We start from the raw sequence: 26,573 nt of genomic DNA, 5'->3' as shown, positions 1-26,573 counted from the left end.
TAGGAAATTAAATTTCTCTGGATGTTTAGAACCATTTTTCAGTTGTTAGCTCTCTCAAGCAGCTCAGCGTTTCCCATTTACGTGCTCGTAATGCCAGCAAAACAGCTGGGAAAAGCCATCCTTTTATCAAGGCTTTTCGTCTGCACGAAACTATACAAATTTAGGGGACCTATTATGTCTGTGGATGTACAGCTTACCTCCATCGTCTTTGAATGCATGGAAATAAGCAGTTGAGAATTGGAAACCAAAGTGAGGGTAGGAGACAGGAGGATTCTGTTTTCAGTGGGTAGGTGAAAGTGGAAGAGCTATTAAGTCCTAGAAATTGATTTTAAGAAGGAAGAATTTCACTGCTAAAGACATTGTAAATTACAAATACGTATTTCTAGGGGAGGACAATTAAAAATCCCAAAGATGGCACTATGAAGCATCTTGTACTGTGATTTAAGTACCTGGAATGTGTAAAACTAAAAACAATGACAGTGGATTTAGTTTTAAAAATAAAATGTGTATTCTGTTCCTAAATACACATATGAACTCTCACACTCTATTTTTCTTTCTTTTTATCTTTATGAAGTCTCAGGATTGTTTCTGTTTTTATATTAGCTTTATATAGGGATGAACTACACTAATTTAAATGAAGCGGGTTATTTAAAAACAAAACTCAGTAGAATAGATGAAAACCAAAAAGTAAGTATTCAGAAATGTTTTTCTCAATCTTTCACACTTCATAAATGTTTACTCTTACTTAAGGGGAGGCTTCAGAGTGACTGTCATTCCTTTAACCCTTCTAATTTCTTTCTACACTTTAGGGTGTTATTGCACCTGATTCTGATTTTTTCATCCAGGTTTAGCAGACAGGCTAATAAAGATTATCATTAAGATGAAGGATTCATGTCTTATATTTTCACATGTAAGTTTCACGTGTAAGATTGCTAACATGATTGCTAACATTTGAAACTCATTTGTTTGAAAATCATTTGTAAGAAAACTTACAATATTTGATCTTACCTCCTTTATAACAAATATTTCAAAGACAGTTTACTTTCCTTTGTATTTATTTTGCCCAGTAGCCACAGCTTCAGCTTTGATCATAATATAAATATTTGCTTGAATAAGTTTGATAAAATAAATATTATTTCTTCCTTCAGATATTTGGATTTAGAAGGGCAATTGGTCTAATCTGTATTTGAAAATGGCATTGATTTGTCCACTGTTGGGGGATTTTTATTGTACCCCTTGAGGCAAAATAAGCATACTTTTGCTTAAATATAAAGAGACAAGTAGTCTGCAAAGGTGCATCATGAGTGATTCCTTATGTGCACTTTCCCCAGCATCAATCCTGTAAACCTAGGCCTCAGGCAGTGTTGGGTTCACCACCTAGCAGGAGGTAGCCTCTGGCCACTCACATTCCATGATTGCTACAAAACAATGCTATGGCATTTCTTATCTCATCATCAAGGGAAATTCCACTCCCATGTGGAGTCCCTCTGTCTGTCGTTGTTTCCAGCCACATTAACTCATTCTGCAGTCATGCCTTCTTCCCTTCTATGCCAGATCCTTCCTTGGTCATGAGTTGCCATTGCTGAGCAGTTAAAATTTGAATTTCTCCTTCATCACCTGCAAAACTTCATCAAATATGATGGAAGACTCTTCAATGACTTTTCTTATGGAAACTCTTTTTGCATTGTGTAACTCAGAAGAAGAGGTGGGTTAGTAAAAGATAGGATGGGGTACAGATATTCCTGGCTGAAGCAGCATTAGTTGGACTCCGAAATGCAATGACATATATACATGCCCTATTCTAAATCAGAGAAACATAGAGTCATAGAATCACTTACGTTGGAAGAGACCTCTAAGATCATGTAGTCCAACCTTTAACCTAGTACTGCCAAGTCTACAATTAAACCATGTCAATAAGCTCTACATCTACGTGTTTTCTGAAGACCTTCAGGGATGACCTCATTGTAACTTTTCCATACTTAAAGGGAACTTATAAAAAAGATGGAGAGCAACTTCTTGCTCGGGGAGATAATGATAGGACAAGGGAGAATGGTTTTAAATTGAAAGAAGTGAGATTTAGATTAGATGTTAGGAGGAAATGCTTCACTCAGAGGGTGGTGAGGCACTGGAACAGGTTTCCCAGAGAGGTTGTGGATGCCCCATCCCTGGAGGTGTTCAAGAGAAGGTTGGACAAGGCCCTGGGCAACCTGGTAAGTGGGTGGCATCCCAGCCCATGATAGGGGGGTTGGAACAAAATGATCTTTAAGGTTTCTTCCAACCCCAATTGTTCTGTGATTCTATGATTCTATGATATGGTGACTCAACTATTTCCCTGGGCAGCCTGTTTCAATAATTCACAACTGTTTCAGTGAGGAATTTTTTCCTAATATTCAATCTAAACCTCCCCTAGTGCAACTTAAGGACATTTCCTCTTGTTTTATCAGTTGGTGCTTGGGAGAAGAGACTGATCATTTCACTAAGGTAATTGTAGCGAATGATAAGGTCTCCCTTGAGCCTCCTTTTCTCCATGCTAAACAACTCCTGCTCCCTCAGCCACTCATCGTAAGACTTGTTCTCAAGACACTTCACCAGCTTCATTGTCCTTCTTTGGTCACACTCCAGCACCTTAATGTCCTTCTCGTAGTGAGGGGCCCAAAACTGAACACAGTACTCTTAAGTGTGGTCTCACCAGAGCCGAGTACAGGGGTACAATCAGTTCCCTAGTGATTCCCTCACTCCCTGACGGCCACACTATTTATTTTTGATACAAGCCAGGATGCTGTTGGCCTTCTTGGCCACGTGGGCACATGGCTGGCTCATAGCCAGCCAGCTATTGACCAATACCCCCAGGTCCCTTTCTGCTGGACAGCTTTCCAGACATTCTTCTCCCAGCCTGTAACGTTGCATGGAGTTGTTGTGCCCCAAGTGCAGGACCTAACTTTTAGCCTTGTTAAACCTCATACAGTTGGCCCTGGCCCATCGATCCAGCCTATCCAGATCCCTCGTAAAGCCTTCCAACCCTTGAGCAGATCAACATGCACACCTAACTTGGTGTCATCTGCGAACTTACTGAGGGTGCACTCATAAGTCTCTAGTCTAGATCATTGATAAAGATATTGAAGAGGACTGGCCTGAGTACTGAGCCCTGGAGGACACCACTAGGAACAGCCTCCAAATGGATGCCATTCCAAGTGTCAGATGTCTTTTATTTTGTTCATATGTACCACAGTTGGATTTTGATTTTTCTGTCCTCTTAAGAGACGTGACTGCCGTAATATGATGGGAAACGTAGTGTTAATTGGATGTAAATTCCAGAAACGGTATATCATGTACTTTGAGACTTCGTTAAAGAGCTATTTGAACACAAAAAGTTATGTTGGAGTTAAGAAGTTGTTAGGAAGACTACAGTAGAAAAATACATAAAACACATCTTTGTGTTTCACTTAGTTATCTGTGATGCCATGTATATGGTGTCGCTTCTTACAAACACAAATCTATTGGGTTGGATGGGATCCAACAAGGATACTGAAGGAGCTGGCAGAAGTGCTCACCAAGCCACCTGCAATCATTTATCAATAGTCCTGGCTAACTGGGGTTGACCAGTTTTGTTTAATATTTTTATCAATGATCTCAATGAGGGGATTGACTGCAGCCTCAGTATGCTTCCAGATGACACACTAGGTTGGGCAGTAGTGTTGATCTGGTTGAGGCTAGGATGGCCCTGCAGAGGGATCTCGATAGGCTAGATTGATGGGCCATGTCCAGTTGCATGGCATTCAACAGGGCCAAATGCTGGGTACAACACTTGGGGCATAATGACCCCTTGCAGCAGTACAGGTTTGGGGAACAGTGGCTGGAAAGTTGTCTGACAGAAAAGGACATGGGGGTGCTGGTCAACAGCTCGATGGACATGAGACAGCTGTGTGTCTGGCTGGTCAAGAGAGCCAACAGCCTCCTGGCCTGCACCAGAAATGGTGTGGCCAGCAGGACTAGGGAAGGGATTGTCCCTCTGTACTCTGACCTGGTGAGACAGAAGGCACCTTGAGCAATGTGTTCATCCTGGGGCCCCTCACTACAAGAAGGACACTGAGTTGCTGGAACACAGAGAGAGAAGAGCAGCAAAGCTGCTGAAGGGCCTAGAAAAGAAGACCTATGAGGAGAGGCTGAGGGAGCTGGGGTTGTTTAGCTTGGAGGAGGCTGAGGGGACACCTCATTGCTCTCTACAGCTACCTGAAAAGAGGTTGCAGTGAGGATGGTGTCAGTCTCTTTTCTCAGGTGAGAAGTGTTAGGACATGGTGAAATGGCTGCAAGTTGCTCTAGAGGAGTTTTAGATTGGATATCAGGAAGAATTCACAAAAAGGATTGTTAGACATTGGAACAGATTGCCTGGGGAAGTGGTAGAGTCACTATCCCTGGAGTTATTTAAGAGATGTGTGGATAAGGCACTTAGGGATATGGTTTACTGATGGACTTGTCAGTGTTAGATTGATGGTTGGACTTGATGATCTTAAGGGTCTTTCTAACTGGATTCTATGCTTTTATTATTTACCTATTATTTGCTAAAACATAATTTGTGAGAGATTATTATAATTTATTATAATTGTACAACTTAAGATTTATTTTAAATAGCTTTAATATTGTGTATATACAACTGAAAGTGTATGTATTAGTGCGTTCATGAAGCTCTTGGGAGCTGCAAGAATGACGTATGAAATAGTTAATCTTTGAAGTGTCTTTTCTGCAGTGTTCCTTCTCCCCTGATATATTTTTGTTCCTTAAATTAAGCTCATGGTGGGGATAGATTAGATAGGCATTGTACAGCTTAAAATCTTTTTCTTTCTTTCTTTTTTTTGTTTTGTTTTGTTTTGTTTTGTTTTAAAGAAGAAATCAAAACTCTTTGCACTGGAAATCAGACCCAAACTTGATCTAAAACTATATGATTTTTTTCTTTCTGCCATTTAGAGATGCACTTCTAGTTTGTAATTACAGCAGATTGTGAACTAACCATTACACTTTTTAATATCTGGTTTTGAGAGGAAATATTAGAAAGATGTTATTAGCATCATCAGTGTAAGTTTGATGCTATAGCTGTACAGACTAATGGTCCTAATTTCAAACATAATGCATCTTAATGCCTTCCGCTTGATTGTGTTGTCTGTACCCTATCAGAGTGATAATTCAAAGATTAGATTTTGTCTTCTGTACTCAGGGTAAGAAATTAAAAAAAAACACACAAATGTTAAAGAACTGAAATGTGGGAATCCTAACCCATAATTTTGCAGTTATTTACTTACTATACCAGGAAACTATTTTTAAAACAACAGCTTTGTTATTGTTTTAAGGACCTGAGTGTTACAGAGAGATGATAAAAGTAGATTGGACCTTAGAAGTGTAATGTAATTAAAATACAAGCTGAGGAAAATCTGGTCTTCAGATTTATTTATTTGCAACTTAGTAGGGTAGTGTATGTAGTGAAAATAAGTGGGAACTATGGTTTACACAGCGCTGAAATAGAAAAAAAAAAAAAAAAAAGCTATTTCATTTGTTTTTGAGCTTAGAATCCCTGAGTTCCTCTCTGGGATGCCAAGCTGTAACTCTTCTTAGGCAACTTCTCATAAGTCTAGGCTGTTTTCAACAGTGGCTGTGTTCCCTGACTCACCTGCCAGTTAAGAATAGTGAACAATAGCACAGTAATTCTTAGCACTTTTATTGCACATATCTTTATTTTAAAACCATTATAAGCATGACCTAATCCTCATGCTACTTTCAGGAGATCAGGTAGTGATCTTGTAATTTTATCTTCATTTCATATATAGGAAAACTTGTGCACAAAGGGATGGTGCAACTGGCCAAGGCTACAGAGCAAACCAGTAACAAAGCTCTGAACAGAAACTCAAGAGCTTTTGGTTCCTGGTTTTTGTCTAGCCCATACTACCTGCCACAGTGCTGAAAATGGAGGTTGGGAAAAAAAAAAAAAAAAAGCCTCAAGGTTACCTCAAACTAGAAATAATATGTCAAGGAAAATTTTACTGATGAGGTCTGAGGAGGTGTTTAATTGTTATTAGTGGAAGTTAAATACCTAGCTGTTGTTATACATCTGGACTCACAGTAAACCAGATTTGTATCACACTGCCTCAGTCTCGTAGAAATCTGACGGCAGTATCTTTTACAAACAAAAGCATAGTAAATTAGTGTGGAAAGAAAACTGAATCAGCATTTAAGCTCAGATCTTACCTGGGGAAGAATCAGTGGGAAGTTGTGAGGCCAAGTAAATGTTCGAAGCCATCATATTTTGTGGTATCCAAGTCTTGACTTCTAAGAGAGTTTTGTTCTGGTGACTAGTGTCAACAATTCCTATGTAGCTATGTGTATTCTGAAGTCATTTTGGAGAACAACTTAAAAACAATTCTGTTGGTCAAGATTTGCATCAACTAGGTGCTGGAGAGAAATAGGAAAAGGGGGCTGGTACCATACCAGAACGCTTGCATAACAGTCATTCTTAATACTTGTAGAAGACTTCAGATCTCACACTTATCTCCAGCCCCCTCAAACCCCAAAGGAAAAGATTATTTTAAGCTATGCCTAGCATTATGCAGATACTTTAGAACTGATGTACTGGTAGACTATGGAGGACAGCAGGTACATCATTAGCCAGGCTGAAATCCTTTTTAAAATTCAGAATTTTGATTAGAAAATTTGGTTACTCTTTAAAATAGGCATTTTAAAGTTTTTCTAATGATTAAAACTATCTATTTTATCTAACTATCTATTACCAGTCAGAAGAATTGATTACCCCACTACACCCACCATTGGTGCAGCCTCCCCTCACGTATAGTGTACAGTTTTGGGTTCCACAATGTGAGAAGGATATGAAATTATTGGATTGTGTCCAAAGGAGGGCAACAGAGATGGTGAAAGGACTAGAGGGATTGATTTAGGAAGAGTGGTAGAGGACACTGGGTTAGTCAGCTTACAGAAGAGGAGACTGAGGATCGACCTCATTGTTGTCTACAGCTTTCTCCTGGGGGAGCAGAGATGGAGGTGCTGGTCTCCCTCATGACCAGTAATAGGATGCAAGGGAATCACTTAAAGCTGCATCAGGGGAAGTTCAGACCGGGTATTAGGTAAAGGTTCTTCACCAAGAGGGTGGTTGGGCACTAGAATAAGCCCCAAGCCTGTTGGTGTTCAAGAAGCATTTGGACAACACTGTCAGATATATGGTTTAACTTTTAGGTTGCCCTGTGTAGAGTCAGAAGCTGAATTCAATGATCCTGGTGGGTCTCCTCCAGCTTCTCATATTCTATGAAAATGTCTAAAACTTAGAGCCTAAAGTCTGAAACTTTTAGCTCCCTTTGACTGCTAGTTTATATAATTAGCAGATAAAGTTTGAGATAAACTTTTAAAAAGTCAGGTAAGAACACATAGTACTCTGAAGTGAGATTATTTTTGCCTTTGCTGAACTTTATATGTTTCCTGTCATAACATTCTTATAATTTGCCAATGTCCAGCGAGTGGCAGACCTCCAGTGTGTCAAATACTTGTACCATTCTGGTGTCGTCTAGAAACTTGCTTGGTGTGCATGAAATCTTTCTGTCCTGGTATATGATAAAGTTGTCAGTCTTGGCTCCAGAACTGACTCCCAGGGAACTCTGTTCTTACCTAGCTGCTGCTTTTATTTGGAGCCACTGCCCATTATCATTTGAACCTGGTGGTCCTACCAGTTTATTGCCTGCCTTGTGGTCCTGTTCATCTAGTCCATATCTTTAAAGCTTGGCTACAAGGTTTCAGTGAAAGACCGTAAAAAACTTTGCAGCTGCTCTCTTGTCTTTCACAGATACAGGAATTCATGAAAGAGAATCAGGTTCATCACATGTGATTTGCCCTTTGTAAATTTGTGCTGACTATTCCCAACCCCTCCTTGTCCTTTATATGCTTGGAGGTAACTTCCAAGAGGAGTGGCTCAATATTTCTTTCAGGGTCTGAGATAAGGCTGGGACAGCCTGTAGTTCCCTGGGTTGTCTTTTTCTCCCTTTTAAAGATGGTCTTACCATTAAACCTTTTCAGGTAACTAAGGACCTCCACTGAGAACCTCAACTTTTGAAAGATGATAAATAGAACATGGCTTCACAAGGACACCGACCAGCTTCCTCAGCACCTTTGGGTACCTCCCACCTTGTCTCAGGAACTTGAACATGAACAGTTTATTTAAGCAGAACCTAACTTGATCTTTCCCTACAGTGGGTGGTACCCTCTACTTCCTCAAACGTCCCTCTAGTGAAGGTGACTTGGAAGGCCTGAGAGCAGACCTTGCCAGTACAGTAAGGCAAAGAAGGGTTTGAGTACTTCATCCATGTCCTTCATTACTTGGTCACCTGCTCTGTTCAGAAGGCCCACATTCTCTTTTGTTTTCTTTTTGCTTTTAATGTACTGTTTTTGTTGCCCTTCATCTCTATTACCAGGTTCATCTCCAGCTGAGCATTGACTTTACTAACTGTATTCCTGAAAAGCCAACTGATACTTCCATTTTCCTCCTTGGAAATTTGTGTCTACTTGTACCTCCTGTACTTCAGCTTTCTGTATCTCAGCTCAGTCAGAAGTTCCCTGTTCAGCCAAATTGGCATCCTGCTGTTGTTTCTGGGCCTTTAATCACAGTTTATCCAGCATACTACAGGAAAGTGAGTCACTGGCTTGTAGAAAGAGCTGACTATATAGGATTTTTATGATAAAATATTATTTTAATTTTCAATTATTATTTCATTCACTATAGATTTGGTAATTTGACTAGATTCTCTTCTCTGTTTTTGCATTCGTATAATTCGGTGCTGATGTATGTTAAAGAGAGCAAGACTGTTTTCTTGTTTCATAGCTGATTTGACTGTTAGTTTAGAGACTGGTCATTTGCTGAGTGATCTCTTTAAATCATTTTTCCTGATGATTCTTCCTAGTCTGATGTTTTCATTCACATGTTGCTCACTTATCTGCTTAGTTGCTTACTGTTGCCAAGGCCTAAAGCTGCAATGGATCACTCTGCAGGGAAAGCTCAAAAAATAAAAGGTTGCCTCTAATTACAATTGGCCAAAGTTGCAGTGAGGTAGGGGAATGCAGGGAATTCATTAAGATCAGCTTTACTTTCTGTACTCTAAGTGGAGGAGATTAAGAGGTTTGTACTCTGCAGGTACTCTCTCTTTTTGAGCAGTTAACTAGAATAATGTTGTGTTTATTAAAATATTTCTTTGGGCAATCAGCCAAACCCAAGGCCACATGCAATGTTTGATACAGTATTGGAAATGCAATGTAAAAATAAATCCTTAACAAAATAATGTCTTAATGTGTACTTTTTCATTATGTCGTAGAAATGTCAATTTAGAGATGACAGAAGAAATAAAGATAGTTTATTCAATTAGACGGATATGCAGAGTTTTCCTTACAAGGATTTTTTCATGTTGGAAATTGTCTCTTTAGATTATATTCAATGTTAAGAGGTATTTTGAGGTCTTCATAATCAACATTTCAATGATCCCTACCACAGTGCTTTATAAATATGAACAAGAAACCTACTGGACTCTCAGAGGCACATAGAGCTGAGGGAAAGATGGGAATCACTTCCAGAGGTGAATCCAGCCAGCAGCTGTAGGTGAATCCTGCCTTAAGGATAATTCCATCTAAGCTGTTTTAGCCAGCAATAGAACAGTGAGAATATAGAGCCCAGCAGCTCAAAGCCACCTCCCATGGTTGTGTACGGAATGTTGCTTAGTGTCTGCATACATGTCCGATGCATACCTGGGAGAGAGAATCAAAGTAGAAACATACTAATTCTGAGCATTTACATGACCCAGTCTTTCTACAGTTCTTTCTACAGTGTGCATAGTCATTGTTCTATCATTTCTATTAGGGCTGATTACAAGTGATGTATTTTCTCACAGGTTCCTCCTCTAAACAAGATGGTGCCCAGCCAAAGGATCTGGGCTATGGTGTAAAACAAGTTGTTTTCAGCATATTCTCTCTTGCTTCAGTACAATCCTGTGTGAAGATAAGGTTTTTATTACACAACCTAACAATTGGTACACAAGATTGATAATAAAATGCTACTTTATAGCCTTAATATATTTATAATTTAAAACATACCTGGCTAAGGAAATAATCTGAAAAGGAAGTTGTTGGATGTTAGTTTACTTGGGAAGGCATGCCTTCTTAAGCCTGTCAGCTATGCATGCCCTGTTCTTTCTATAAGGTACCTGCTTGTGGCCAGCACAGGCTACAGGATGTGTGCCAAAAAGATAAGATTCTTGGTCTAGATAAGTATGGCCATTCTGAGGTAAAATAGATTGGAAGAGTTAGTTTTTTATTTGTTTGTTTTGTTTTTTTCTAGATCAATTATTTGTTCATAACATGCAGTCCTTCACTTTGATTATGCAGAATTTTCATCTGAGTTCAGTTACCATTAGTAACCATAACTTTAATAATAAAGATATACTTGTACATAAGCATATGCACAGTAATGCCTTCATTTGTTTTATACCTTACAGCTTAAAATATCAGAAAATTCAATTAGAAATGTACATAAGATATTGCTAGGTAGGCGTATCACAACAACAAAAGTATAAAATTCTTCATTTGATCATATATTTGCATGAACAGATTTTTTTTTCTTTTTTATTTATTTTTGATGTTACACAGAAATGATCTGCAATATATTTTCCACAAGCAGGGTATAATGTTAATTATTGCTGACATAAGACATATATAGAAAGACACAGATAAGATATTCCTTTTTAAGGTTAATATTAAAAAATTTGTTCATTTTTATTTTTTTCTCATATTTTCCTCTTATGTATGCGACTAAATTGTGTGAGTACAAATTAAGAATTACACATTTGTATCTTTTGAACGTATTTCCAGTAACATTTCATATTATTAGCATATGATGCAGTTAATGCAGATTCCAAATCTCACTTTGGAATTTGAACATTTAACACCTTTATGGGCTGCTGAGTAAAAGATTACAAAATGTTACATCCAAATATATATAAAATATTTAATATAGTGCTGATAAGACCTTTTGTTTGCAGAATTACACATTGTTGGAATAGAATGAATGTTTTATATTGCAACAGTTCATGTTGCAAAATGTTATTTCATTAAATGAGCAGCAGTTTTTGCTGAAACTTTATTTGGAGGAAGAAGTACTCTGTATTCTTACAGATGGAACTTTGGTGTAGAAAGAAAAAAAAAATCAGAGAGCTGAAAATTAATAGTGTTCCAGACCGGAACACAGAAGAATCGATGGGATTTTCTGGAAACAAGAGAAAGTTGATTTATTCGCAGTTGTAATCAAAATGATACTTTGAAATCAAATCATCAAGCATAGAAAGTGATTTCCCCATATATAATTTACATCAAGTGTACTGACTTTCTTTTTCTGTTTCTACTCTAAGCCATCTCTGCTTCTTTTAAACATCCTAGTTATAGTTCTTCCTTTGACTTTAAATGAAGGCTAGAGAGTAGTCCTCTGAAATGTAAACAGATCAGAGCCTCTTGGTACTCAAATATACAATAATTTTTGCTATCCTTAAAATGCTCTTCTTTAAAAGCAATAGCATCTATAAAATGGAGATAACAGGAAAGGACTTTAAAATTAGCTTGCAAAATTATATAGGCAGATTAATTTTTAGTTCTTGTTACAGCAAAGAAAATAGAACAGTGAAGTAATGTAAGGCTGTAATTCTGTTTTTACTTCTTTCCCAACATTGAACCAATTTTATGAGATGTTTTTCATAGGACTGTAGCTGGAACTTCTGAGTACGAAGTAAAAATGTGAGCCTTATCAGAGCATCTACTCTATGTGCTAGAGCAAGATCTGGTTGACTGCTATTACTTTCAAGAAAGTAAGTTTCTTTGCAATCTCAAGTAATGGCTATGTAATGGTCTCATTCTGTTCTTTCTTGCCACATCCCTTCTAAACTATAATTTTCTTTAATTCAAAAGTAACTCTGGTCTTTTTTTCTGGTATAGGTGACAGGGTGATTAAATGCAACAGTTTGACAATGAGAACTGTCTGAATAGCTGGCATCAGAATCTCATAGACTCTACAATAAAAGGTTTCATTATGATAGTCTATGGCCTTACCAGGTCTAATGTGTTAGAAATATCTGTATGTCCCTAGCAGGAAGGAACAGAAAATAAATGTGGTTTTTGATTTTTATAGTTAAGTATGATCTGAAATTCATTGAACATGCAGAAATTGAGACTTTTTCAATAGAAGCAAGTCAGTAGTGTGGACTTTCAGCTGTTTTTATCTAGTGTTATACTAGAGCAATAGGATTTTTATGACATCTTAAACACTGTCTGAAAAGTTTGACGGGGTTGTGGCTTTCTCTGACTGCAACCTTCCCACAACATTTCCTTCCTTAGTTTCCTTCTGTTACTCTGTCGTAGTTCATGTCCTTTCTGCTCTGATGTTTACATCTTTCTAATGCTTAAAGGTATTTATAATAATCTCTGATGCTCTCCAAAGCATCTATTTGTCATACATATTCTGCTTTTCTTGGTCTGTCACAGCGTAAGATTTACCTTTTTTACTTCTTATTATTTTTGCAACTATTCTTTGTGTTCAGTGAAAGACATGAGTTCAATGTGTTTTGGAATTATTACCACTGGACATATGCATGGTTGATGGAAAATGCTGAGTAAAAAACATATTGAGTAATATATACAGTACTGTCTCAAGTAATGCATATGATATACAGTATTGTGGTTTCTGAGTCATTTTATGAAATTATAGAAACTTTTACACAATTTTGGAAAAAGAATTATCAACTTTTCCTTGGGTAACTTACATACACATATGAATAGCATATTTTTTATCTTTGCAGGGAGAACGGCAATAAGATATTTCAATAATTAGCAGTAAAAGTGGATGTCAAATAATTTTCCTCAAAGGTCTAATCTTATATTACAATTGCAAAAGTAAAATATATAAAATAATCCTTAGCACTATTTTTTTTGAGATGCTTCACTTATGCATGAATGAATCAGTAGCAATTACTCCTCTTTGTCAAATTCAAATGTGTAATTGTGCTTTTTGACTCATAGATCAATTAATATAAATCTGGAAAATAACTATACTTTTTTCATCTTTATGTTTGATATTAAAATTTATTGATAGAGAATATGCTTGCAAAGCCTGATTGTTCTGCAAACAGAGATGGTCGCAAAACCCTGTTTAATTAAGTGGGGGCAGGATGCAGCCTACACAGAGGTACTAAAAGCTGTGTGGGAGAATAATGTAAAGTCATCAGCAGCCTGGGGTTTCCTCTGGAGACTGCTGTGTAAATTTAACTTTAATTGAAGAGAGAGAAAAAAATGATCTTAAAAGATTCTCTGTTAAGTATAAATGACATGTTAGCTTAAAATAAATTACAATTATTTAAAAACATAGAATGACAATATTTTTTGCAGTAGAGGAGGAAATTACCAAAAAATGAAGGAGGTATAGACAAAGCCTTTAAATTACCAGTATTAAAATAATAGCATAAAATAACCAACACTGATTTCTCTGATTATTTAAAAAACTGTAAGCTCTTTATTAAAATGCTTGTACTTCAGGTGATTGTCTGATTTCCTGGATAAACTTTAGTCTAGTTGTACTCTGTCATATTTTTTTAAAGATGAGTTAAAATAAGTAGAAATTGCTAGCCTGAAAAGCAGCTGCATCACTGTTGTTGCACTTTTTGGGATTTCTGTTATAGTACTGAATAGAACTCAAGCATCTTGGATCCCAGGAGAAACGTTAAGTGGCATTTCAATTACAGGCTATGCTGAGGCTCTGTTATTCCTTTGTTACTATTGGAAATACATGCTTGCCCTTATACAGTTCGTTCTGACAGATGTGAAATCTGCATTTTCCAAGTAAGGTAAGGAATTGCTAGGAGTTGGTAGACATAAGAGTGTCCACCAGATTTGAGGACAGTCACTCCAGTATTAGGTTATTCTGCCTATCTTTCAGACATCCTGAATTCCCATTTGGAAAAAAAAAAAGACAGAGAGACAGAAAGAAAGAAAGAAAGAAAGAAAGAAAGAAAGAAAGAAAGAAAGAAAGAAAGAAAGAAAGGAAGGAAAAGGAAAAGGAAAGGAAGGGAGGGAGGAAGGAAGGGAGGAAGGGAGGGAGGGAGGGAGGGAGGGAGGGAGGGAGGAAGGAAGGAAGGAAGGAAGGAAGGAAGGAAGGAAGGAAGGAAGGAAGGAAGGAAGGAAGGAAGGAAGGAAGGAGGAAGGTGTTAAAAATAGTAGTGAGAGCAATTTACCAAAGACCAAGTAAAGATGAGCAACAGACCTTCTTGGCCTGTGATAGATAAATCCAGAAAAGTAAACATTAGCCCTTTCAAGCTATTTTAAGAGAAATGTGTTAGAGCAGCCCAAGATAATCAAGATAGTAAACTAAGAGAATATTTATTTCAAAGATAGTTGAGATACAATTGTAGAAGTTGCCATTTTCTAAGAACATTTGGCTTTTCTGCTTGTTTGCTTGAATATGTTCCCACAGACAGCTAAGTGGCTAAGAATGAATATAGTCAGAGAGATCCAAACCTAAAAATTTTACATTTGAATTTAGATGTTTGAAAAGCTAGACTGCAATTGCCAGCATAGTCAGTAAATGAAATCTGTGAAGTCACTCTAGAATGCTTTCTAATGAGCCCTGATGATAGCATGGGATAATAGAAGTTATATTCATGGTAATCTTGCAATACAGCAGTAACAGCTGCTACTGTCTTTTACACCAATTCATGAGATGCTAGTAGTGTTATGGTGACAGGAATTTTTTTTGGTGTTTCCTTTTGGCTTTGAATCTTACTTAGAAATCCAAGAATAATTATTTTTTTGCTGATTGTCACTGTGTTTCCAGGAGGTAGGACTGGCAGCTTTAACATAGGGGATTCAAGGAGATCTACCTGATTTGTTTAATTAAAAATTAAAATAATTTTTAAAAATACAGATAGCTTAGAAAGGTTACTAGAAAAATCCCTTGCATGCCATAGAAAATTTTGAAGATATTTGGAGAAATCTTGTCACCCTGAAAAACATAGAAAGTTGAATTTATAAGCCAAGATCAATTGCCGTAAATGTTTTGCCAAGGAGCACAGTCAGACAAACAGAGAAATTTTACCGAAAACCTATGCTACCAGTTTTCCGCCTTGTCTCAAGGGTAGTAAAATACGCATAGAGTATTACTGAAGTAACACAGAGTACCAAGGAGCTAAGATAAGGATATGTAAAGGATGCAGTTAAAATTATTTAAATTGTCATAATTCGTGTTTTGTATAGCCTTTTCCACAGGAAAGATCAAGACTTGTATCATGCTATACAGTTGCATAGCTACTTAAAAAGAATTGACTAGTATCTGATGTACTTGATTAAGAATTAAGAGGATTTGTCACAAATGTTAACTTACTGAAGAATGCAAAAAGTGTGAAAAGGTAGCATACATAAAAGAAAATAAAGCAGGCATACTGTTGTTGAGTGATAGAAGAGTATAAACTAATATTAACTTCACTTAGAGAATGTAGTTGGGTTTTCTTGATGATTTCAGCTGTAACTTTTTAATGTTCTCTATTTATGATAGCATTTACTGTCAGCTATTTTTTCATTAATTAAAGCAGTAAGTGGATTATGATTTCTTAGTCAGTACTACATCTCAGTCAGAGAAATCAAGAAGTATTGAGGTGGTGGTTTTCCCTTCAGCGTTAAATGAATATTAGCTATCCATCATGAATAAGATCCAAAGCAGATGACTTCATTGGCTAAACGATCAGTGGCACTTCAGGATCAGCCCTGATTCCCTGAAATACAACCTGTTTGCTGGCTTGCAGAACTGGAGGACAGAACTTACTGCTCCATATTTTGTGAAAATCTGGCAGACTGAGCAAAAAGGGCCTCTACTTAATTTATTCTGTAGTAGGTATTAAAATATTCATTGCTTCTGTGCCTGACAAATTTGGTGGCCTTCTATTATTGGGGTACAGAGTTGGTGCATAAGGGAAGAGCAACTTATATCATCCTCCTGAACTTATGCAAAACATTTGACAGTCCTGCATGACATCCTTGTCTGTAAATGGGGATGACATCGATTTGAAGGATGGACCACCAGGTGGATGAAGACTTGTCTGGATGATTGCACTCAAATAGCTGCAATCAATGGTTAAATATCCCAGTGGAGAGTAGTGATGAGTGGTGTCCCTCAGCAGTCTGTACTGGGACAAGCAATATTTAACATCTTTGTCAGTGACATGGACAGTGGGATTGACGGTAACTTCAGCAAGATTGGCAACGACTTGCATTTGACACTGTCCTCCATGATAACCTTGTCTCTAAACTGGAGAGACCTGGATTTGATGGATGGACCACTTGCTGGGTAGAGAAATGGCTGGATGGTTGCACTGAAAGACTTGTGGTCAATGGCTTAGTGTACGGATGGAGATCAGTAATGAGTGGTGTTCCTCAGGGGTCAGTACCGGGACGGGTGCTGTTTAACATCTTTGTTGGTGACATGGACAGTGGGACTGAGTGCACTCTCACCAAGTTTGTTGATGACACCAAGCTGAGTGTTGCGGTCAACGCGCTGGAGGGAAGGGATGCCATCCAGAGGGACTTGGACAGGCTTGAGAGGTGGGTCCATGTAAACCTCATAAACTTCAACGAGGCCAAGTGCAAGGTCCTGCAAGGTCAGGGCAATCCCAAGCACAAATACAGACTGGGCAGAGAACAGATTGAAAGCATCCCTGAGGAGAAGGACCTGGGGGTGTCAGCTGATAAAAAACTCAGCGTGAGCCAACAATGTATGCTTGCAGCATGGAAAGCCAGCTGTATCCTGGGCTGCATCAAAAGAAGGTCACTTCCAACCTAAACCATTCTATGATTCTATGATCCTATGATTCCTATAAAGATACAGATAACACAGGTTAAGAAGAAAGTATTCAGGATTTTCATGTGTATGAAGACCTGCTGAAAGCAGGGTTCATGAACACCCTGTATCATGAAGATACTGAATATATGAACATTTCTTTCTTTGAAGGTTTCACTATTGAAAAAACATCAAGACCCACAACCTCTAAACCACCCCTGACAAAAATGTAAAGATAAAATCTTACAGGTATGCCCCATTAATCCTGAGATGTTAATCATACTCAAAGAAAAATGGTCAGGCACTTTTTGTTTCCAGTGTCTCTCACCCCTTCTTAATCCCTTTTCAAGTACAAATGTTACATCTTCTGATTACACTGGACCTTGTTAGAACAAGCAGTGTGTAGTCACGTTGCTCCAAAAGAAGTGCTAATTTCTGAGTCTACTGTTGTCTCTGTTGATGGGTTAGAGGGGAAGTAGGGTAACAGTGCGTTAGTGAATGCTGATCTGAGAGAGATGCAGGTGGGAAAGGTTTCCAAGTTTCTCCTCTTCTGTGCTTGCAGCCTTGGATAGTCACTATCTGGCTATCATCCCTATAGGGATTACAAATCCTGCAAATATCAAGCAGAATCTCAGTTTCTATTTTTTAAGGGAGTGAAAAGTAGTTTTCAATCATTTAATCTTTCTCTGTTTCTTTTTACTTGTAAATGCTGGTGAGAGGAAAGAGGACTGAAGAGAACTACGTGGGTGATAGCTGGAGTGATAAGATAGGATCAAAGCATTTTACCATTTCTGTAAAAGAAGAAACTTGGAAAACATTGTATTTTACTGTGCAAACAATTGCCTATGAGATCTTTCAGATTTGTCTCTGGAGGGCAGTACTTTTTTATGCAAGTGATTCACTTGATAAATGTGAAAGAATTTTCAGCCAATGAATTTCATATTTTCAGAGCATAACTAAAACTGATATATTATACAGGCTACAGGCAAATATTGCAGTTCAAATAACATTCACTTGTAGCACAAATATGAGCTGAACAATCCAGCTTTCAATGAAGACTAGTGGTTCCAATTGGAGAACTATCAAACCAAAATGCACTAAGCTGAGTAAATAAAGCCGTTAATATCACCAGGATATTTTCTGCAAGTACGAGATACATAGGTAACAAGTGACAATTTTGATAAATAACACTTTAGAACTGTTTATTATATCTCAAGTTAATAGCCTTCAATAAAGGTATTTACTTTGGAGAGTTACAGAAGGGAAAATAAATTGGTAATATTCACACTCACTTACCCACATTAATGAATGCTTCTTTCTCTTTTACCCTTCATTTAAATAATAAGCAATCTACTGACATGTCAAATTACATTTTACTATTCAAACTGTTAATATTTTTGAATCATGAAAAGCTGGTAATTAAGAAACCTTTTACTGGAAGTATCAATTGTTAGCAAAATTTACATCTATATGATTTATTTGTTTAAAAATCATTTATTGGAAAAATGATTGATACAGTTTCCTAACTTTCTAATTAAAAAAAAAAAAAAGAAAGAAAAAAAAAGAAAAAATAAATGAGGTTTCTGGTATATTAGAGATTTCTATACTTTAATTATATTCAATGCATTATATTTTTAAATTTTAGTCTGAGTGTGACAAAATGAATGTTAGGTACATGTTAATCAAGCTGTAAAATAACTGTCTGATAATCTGATACTGGAGAATGTAAATTTTTTGAATGCTTTTTCCAAGAAGTAAATGAGCTCCATTAGTCATTCTAGCAATGGTAGATAGATCTATTACTTTACCAAATAAATAAATAAAAATAAAAAGAATTACAGAAATATTCTAGGAGGCTTTGAGAGCAATTAACTGTTATCTATTGGTATGAACCTTTCCATTCATTTCCATTCAGTCAGATGAATTACCTGTTGACCTCTGCCTGCAAAGTCACTCTTTTATAGATTGTTATAAAAGCTTTTTTACTTTTACTTTCTATCTTGCTTGATAAAGTTGAGGAAAACTGTTAAAGCGTATGTGAGATCCTCGAGGAATATGGGGATGTTGAGAGAAAAGTGTCAAATTACAGCACAGTTATGTCAAGGTTAGTCCCATCAAAAATATTGGTTCATTTGAAACACTGGAATACCTAGTAGCCTTCTTTGTCTCTTCTAGACAATTTAAACAGAAAAAATGTATCATGTGTAAAGGTGTTGAGTAATTCAAACCCTCATTAGAAATTATGAAACTAATTAAGATAATAATCAGAAAGTCTCAGATATCATTCAACTAATATAAAGCAGTCAAAGAATTCTCATGTGTAGTTCTGAAAAAAAAATTTCCATCTTTTTCCAAAGGCACAGTCTTTACAAATTATAATGTGAATGTTGTCCTTGAATTTTCTGGATCCTTACTGTAGAGATTGGTGAGAATTTGAAATCATGCAAAACTCACCTGACTTGGAGTCTGGTTAAGCACTCTAGTTCTTTTTTTCATATTCTGATTGTTTTACCTAATGTTTGTTAATCCGATATGATTCTATGATTTTTCATTGAGAACTGAGTGAAACTAGGTTTGAATGAAGTTTGCTTTTAACTTGTAATCTTTCCTGTTTGTTGGAGTAAAATTAAGATATTTTAATGCTGTGCAAGTCTTACAGGAATGAAGTGCTCCTAAACCCCTGCAAACTGAAATCATTATGTTTCATCAAGTGTACCCTTAATGAAATATCATGGATGCCACCTGTGTCCCTCTGCTTGAAGTGAGCAGATCAATTATTCAACTGATAAAGTGGAAAATAAATTGCAGAAAAAGGATCAGTATCTTTCTTCTTCAGAGCTTGTTCAGAATGGGCTAGACTCCCACCTCATGAGTTTTACAGATCAGTGGATGCTGTGTAGTTGCATTATTCAGGAACAATTTTAGAAACAAAGTTTGAATCAAATTAATGATGTTCCTTATTACTACAGAGGGAAGAGCCTATCTCTGGGATTATGCTTCATTTAATCTGCTGCTGTAGGTACAGTATAGAAGATGAGGAAGTGGGAAGAGCACTAACTGTGCTTAATCCCTCCTCTCTTGCTTTTCTGCTATACAGCTGGGAAGGTAATAACGTGCTGCTGCTTCCTCCTCCAGCTGCAATCCAGGCAGGCAGAGGAATGTTTTTAAAATCTGCCCCCTTTTAGGTGCAGTAATTGCATAGCACTAGCGAGAATGTAGCTGGTGATTTTTAGGATGCTTCTGAAATAGACTTAGCCTTTACTCATTACTCCAAGTAGGAGGTTATTGAAATTGTTATTTTAGTGGGAGAAAAATGCCTTTCATCTCAGTCAGCTCAGCTTTTCATCAGTAGAGCTCTGCATCAAACTGGGGGTGTCAAAGCTAAAGCTATGTCTGTCCATGTACCTGTATCAAACACATGGTTCTTACCTACTTCTTAGATTTTAAATCACCTGGGTGAGAGAAGATGACTTTGTGTTAAGGATATACCTCTTCTGCATGGCTGGACTGTGATGAATGTATTTCACATGACTGAATTCAGTGCTTTAGTATACAGAACAAGAATATAATATATTTAGAAAGTTTATGTTCTTGCAATGGAGATTTTGATATGTTCAAAGAAACATCCGTCTAGCATACATGCTCTCTATAAAAGATAAAAACTGCACTCACAAGGAACTGTAAGCTCTGGTTTGTATTCAGATTTTAAAAGCCATGTAGTCTGTATAGGAGTAAGTATTCTAAAGGATCTGATTTATATTTTACCTTATACTAGAAATTTGGTATTTATACCACACCCATTTGAAGAAGAGTGGATCTTTGGCTTAATTGTGACTGAACATGGACAAGGTTTAACAATAATCAAAAATGTTTTATGCAGGGTTATACATTAAGCATTTTAATTATGCTTAAGTATGGAAGGCACTGGTTTAGATAGCCAGTGAAATTAAATTTTTTGTTTGTTTGTTTCCAAAATGGAAAGTGTTATTACTCACTAACAAACTGTATCAAAAATGGAAGTCCCCACAGAGCTACCTGTTGGAAAATCTGTCTGTGAACTGGAAAAGCAGCCTTCCTAATAGGTGGTGTGTCAAACGGGTGTAATTATATAGTTTTAGATTAATCCTCCTTTTATCATGTTAATAGTGATTTTAGTAGAATTTAATTATGGAGTCACTCCATAATTTACAAAAGACATTCAACAAAAAAAGACTATTGATTTTTAATTTCTCTCTGCAACAGAATTTCGTATGTTGAAATGAATGCATCGCTCTTACCATAACGGCCCCTTTGTTTGTAATTGTAAATAAGCACGTGATTATATAAATGTGTTTTGCAAGTAGATTGTGTGAGATTTATAAGGGTATGTTCTTGTAATACTTCCTTTTGCTATGATTTGTAGTTCTACATCTAACAACATCTTTTATATTTAATCAGTCCTTTACTTTTTAAAGCACTCAATTTTTTCCTCTTTAATAATTCATGGTTTCAATTGATTTATAGAATGATGATCTACTGAATTCATTTTCCGTTGCTAGCAGCAGGGATGTGTTTCAGTTTCATGAGTCACACATGATAAAAAAGGTTCTGATATGAACAGTTAATGACTGTCCACTGCATCCAAAATTCAAGCTTATTGGACTTAAAAGATCTCAGTGACACTTTATGTTTCTATGTAAAACATGGTGCAGTTTCTTACATGCCGTTGTGCTGAATTATGGCAGGATTAATGTCAGTGCAATAGTCAGTGGTAAATACCACTAGACAAAATTTGCCATCATCCAGCCTGGGTGTTTTAGCATTTGTTCAGTTCTTGCACAGACAGTGCAAGTGAGTTTCTCTTACTTTACTCTCACACTAAACGAGGCATTTAAACTATTGCAGAAGTATCTTTGTCATGAAATGGGTAGATATTATTAGTTTCCTAATTAAATTTCTGAATGTTTTCTTTCCTGCTTATTATATATTTATATATATTATATTTGATTAGATTATATTTATTACCTCCTCAATATGTTCAACTTCAAGGTTACATTTTTATCTTAATTTTGAATAACTTCTATTGCACTTCAAAAACATGATTCCCATATATTCAGGCCAAAAATAAAATACAGTGGTTTGTAAGGGCTGCATGTCATTACAAGACTAGGAAATGGAGAGACAAAATAAGCTGTCCCCAATAATTTTCTGTTTGTCAAAATTGCTTATCTTCACTGTAGTGTCATCATAGATATCTGTTAAGAATTGCAGTGCCATTTTGCATTCAGAGAAGAAGATGCAACAGTTTATCTACTACACAATTACTGCTATTACTGCTGAACAGAACCTTGAAAATATGGTCAAAATTTTTGTAAACAAAGATATTAAAACAAACAAAATTGCTACCTTCGGAATACTATTCTTTTTATTTTTCCAAGTATTTCTTGAAAGCAAAGCCATGTTTTAAAAAAGAGATGTGAAAGGTTAAGAATCCTAACTAACTGAAAATGGCGTTTTCTGGTGATGTAAAATGTTACATTTTATTTTATGGACTTCTGTGTATTTTGGTGTGATTCATACAGATTGCTCTGAGATGCTAATACAAGGCTAAGAGGTAGGTATGGCTGGAGCAGTAGTTCTCATATTCAAGCCTCAACTCACCAGGGAGGTTCCCATCTCCTGTATGGAGGCTCAGGCAAGTTCCAGGAAAATGGGAAAAGAAATGTATTTTTCTAAATCATTTTCAGATACAACTCTCAAATGTAGAATGTTCTGTTGCTATTGAGACTTCAGCAGACTTAGTACTTTTGAGAATTCTGTTGTGAAATAAGCCAGGGAAGCAAGAAAAAAAATTGCCTTGAACTACAGATTGGATGTCTTGTCAACAAGTTTTTTTTTTTTTTTAACATTTTTTGTTGTTGTTCGTGTTTTTTTGTTGTTGATGTTGTTTAGATAAAGTTGCTAGGTCTCCTTTACAGCATGTTTTGTGGGGAAGTGTAAATATTCCCTAAAAGTGTATAAAAATGCCTAGAAGAGGAAATATAAGTGTAAATGGAACAAAATGTTCTGGCAGTAGCTTGTCATACTGGTCTATTAAGCAACTGGTCATACACTTCTTTTTTTTTTAAAAATGCAAATAGAAGCATTATTAGGGGATTGGAGTGACAGTCATGTAATTAATTGTAACTGAACTTCCACCCTAATACTATGGAGTGTCTAGTGCCCTCTATTTCAGTTTCTACTTCTGTAAAATACAGGTAGCAATATCCTATTTGCATTTTGGGATGAAATGCATGAAAAACACTATGTAAATGCAAAACCCCATTATTCTTAGTAACATAATACCATTACTAATTGTAAAATAGATGTGGAATAAAGCAATGCTATAACAACCATGCAACTTTTACAATATAAATTCCTTGTTATTACTCTTTCTTATTATATAACATTTTTTAAATGAAACCTGGGTCAATCTGTATTGAATAGAGGCATGGACAAAGACTGATCTGGTTTTGTGAGGTCCAGGTCTTATCCCTCCTTTGCACTGGAGTTGCCATCTCTGTGATCAGTTAGTTTGAGTATTAGCTTGACTGGATGTGAGTTTTTTTAGGGTGTACCTTTTCACAGAGACTGGTCAGAAGAACCATTTAATCAGCATAACCAAGGAAGAGGTGATCTGCAGTTTGTGAGATAGTCTGGGCCAGCTAATGTGGATGTACTGCATCCAGAATAATTAATATGATTATCCTGTGGAAACCCTGTTCAAAGAAAATCAGTCTTTGTAGGTGGAATCTCAGAGAAGTTTTCAAAGCATCCCAAACAGAGAAGCAAATAATACTTCTAAAGATAGAAAATCCAGATGTCCTGAGGTATGTTTAGCTTGGCATGTTTTAACTAGATCTAATCTTTCTCTCTGTCGCCCTCCTTCCAGAGTCTGAAAGCAAACATGGATCTCCCAGATGTAGTTATGCAGAAATAGGGATCTTAGGTAACCAATTAGAAAGAAAAACATTGGGTTATAACTGTCTTTTTGGTAAAAACTTTTATCTGATAGGTTTTGTGAGAGAACAGTTTATATTGGCCATTTTTCTTTTGCCCTTTCTCTCTCTAACTGGTATAATTCCAATTTTCTACCAATCTTAAAAATGAAAACATTAGCAAGAGAGTATTAGCATACTAAAGAAAAGAAAAGAAAAGAAAAGAAAAGAAAAGAAAAGAAAAGAAAAGAAAAGAAAAGAAAAGAAAAGAAAAGAAAAGAAAAGAAAAGAAAAGAAAAAAGAAAAGCTTGTATCCATATTCATTGTATACTGTTTTTTTACAAAACCTAAAGATTTTGGTCTAAAGACTTACAACGCCTGAAAATACATATTCATATGTTGTTAGCTTCATTCTTGAATACTGGTATTCTAGTAAAATTTTAAAAAGTGATTTGGAATTTCATTTTCCAGGGAGAGAAGGTGTCAAACTGAGATAATTTCCAGTATAGGACTCAGGCTCCAGAAACAGACATGTGTCTGTTTGCCTCTGTTTTATTTTAATAGTGCTAGAAATTTTTCTCTATCCTCCAACAGCCACTGCTCCTTACCAAAAATATTTAAAAAATAATAATTAAAAGCAACAAACAAAATCGTATTGTCTTCTATATGGAGCTGTGAGTTGTTTCACTCCAATAGAAATTTAAAATAACTTTTCTTTGTACCCTGGCCATTGGTAAGATTATTAAGAGTTTATGTAAAATAAAGGGTTCGCCGTCATAGGATACATGTGTAGCATTTCATTCTTGTTGTTTGTATGGTGCCGTGATTCAAGGGTCTGTTACATTGGTCAGTAAAAATTTCTATTTTAATGAGGCTACCAACAAAATGTGTCTTAAAAAGTCAAGACTTAATCATAGCTTATTAGCAAATTCGGAACTGTTTTCTTCTTCTCTGGACAATCTTGAAATTCATAGAATTGTTAGGTTAGACAAATTCTGCAGAGTTAGTAGAAATTAGGAAGTCAGTAAAAGTTAAGCTGGTCTGCTTTTACACCTCTGCTATTTTACACAATTTTTGAAGAACTAGTACACTTATTTCACTGCCAGAAACTTGGTTATTATTTTCTGTATTGGCAATTATTGTCACTACAAGTAAGTATTAATTTAGCCAGCAGCTGAAGCTGATCCCAAATGCTATGTGGCAATGTGAAATTAAGGCTTTAGCCAGACACTTGTTTCAGTGGTCAAGCAAACTCAAAAGGTTTCTCTCCGTGTGTTCAAGTATCATCATGCCGTTGTTACTTGGGCCAGGCAGTTCAGTGATCTGGTCTACAGCATGCTTGTGCATGCTGTTTTGCCACAGCTGAGGAGGTGAGGGTTTGCTGCATATAAAGATTTACAGGTGGAAGAGGAAAGATCTCAGGCTGTCTTGACCACTGATGCCACTCATCTCTCTCTAACAACATTGCCTTGAAGTCTGATCTTTACTTCAAGCATATGTTAATCATCAGTATTTCACTTGGGTGTCTTTCTGTAGCATTATTACAGAAAAAATGTAGGATGTGTTTCAAAGTAGACAAAAAGATTATTCATTCTTAAAGCAATCCACTAAATTAATCACTATCAGCATAAGATTTAACAGGTCAAAGCTGGATTTCCTAATAGTCTGTTAATTTTAAGTTGCCAGTCTCTTAAGCCTGATTAGAATTACATATTAAGTTGCATTTTAAAAATTGTATATGTCATTATGGATTAAGATTACAGTTGCTGGAAGCAGTGACATAAAGTAATGGCATTGACAAATTATTTATTTTTCGTGTCAAAATATTCTTTAAGATTGACAGCATACCTGTTTCTTAACCAGAGTGTGAGTAAGAAGGAACAAGCAAGTAGAGTCGATTGAAATGAAGAAAATTCAGGAAACTAATTATGGACTAGAAAGCTATTATTATACTGATTAAATATATAAAATTTAATATTAAATATAAATCAATCTTTGCACATCACAACTGAAAGTTGTCCCACGTGGCATATGTGAAGAACTAGGTTAATCCTAGTTAGAATTCAGAATTAATCTTAATTAATTCTGAATTAAAAGGTGTCCATTTGTAATATGTTGTGACTAGCCATGTGTCTAATTGGTTCTTTTCTTCCAGTCTCAGGAGAAAAGCCAATAGAAATAGCAGAGATGGGCTCTTAACAAAAATGTCTGTCAGCAAACCTATCTCAGCGTACATGATCATATACACTAACACACTTTACACTCCTGGTCCAAATTCAAACAAAGTAGCCTGGTGAAAGTATATCTAATTTGATGCAAGTCTCATTGGCATGAAGCTACAGGACAGTTTCTGTACAAGAAAAAAGCAACTACAACAACGACAAAAACACAAAAAGCCAAAAAAAAAAAAAAACAACAAAACACAAAACAACAAAACAACCAACAACAACAAACACAAAGAAAACAAAATTCCCTTCCCTGAGAAATCAGATATTTTGTATGAAAAAGACTCTTGTTCTTTTATAGATGAATTCTGATGCAGTACTACTTGCAAAAGTATTGGCAGTGTAATATAGATACGCTTGTACTTCTACTGCTGCTGTTTCCATGTTTCTCAGAGCAAATATTTTTATTTAAATGGGCAATATGCTTTGATTATCTGCCAAGCTGGTCTTTAAAACTTTAGATGTACTCTGAAAACAGTGGATTGAATGGTGAATATC

The 26,573-nt window shown here is 36.3% G+C and overlaps 1 protein-coding gene across 2 annotated transcripts in view; it reads left to right on the top strand.

Moving 5' to 3' along the window:
• Nucleotides 1-26,573, top strand: part of PDE4D (phosphodiesterase 4D) — a 546,954-nt gene that overhangs the window by 93,793 nt on the left and 426,588 nt on the right. The gene's annotated exons all lie outside the window — the stretch shown is intronic.

The sequence above is a fragment of the Cygnus olor genome, chromosome Z (assembly GCF_009769625.2).
Source record: "Cygnus olor isolate bCygOlo1 chromosome Z, bCygOlo1.pri.v2, whole genome shotgun sequence".
NCBI classification, from domain to species: Eukaryota; Metazoa; Chordata; class Aves; order Anseriformes; family Anatidae; genus Cygnus; species Cygnus olor.
The sequence above is the reverse complement of the archived record's forward strand: the minus strand, read 5'-3'. Positions and strand labels throughout refer to the sequence as shown.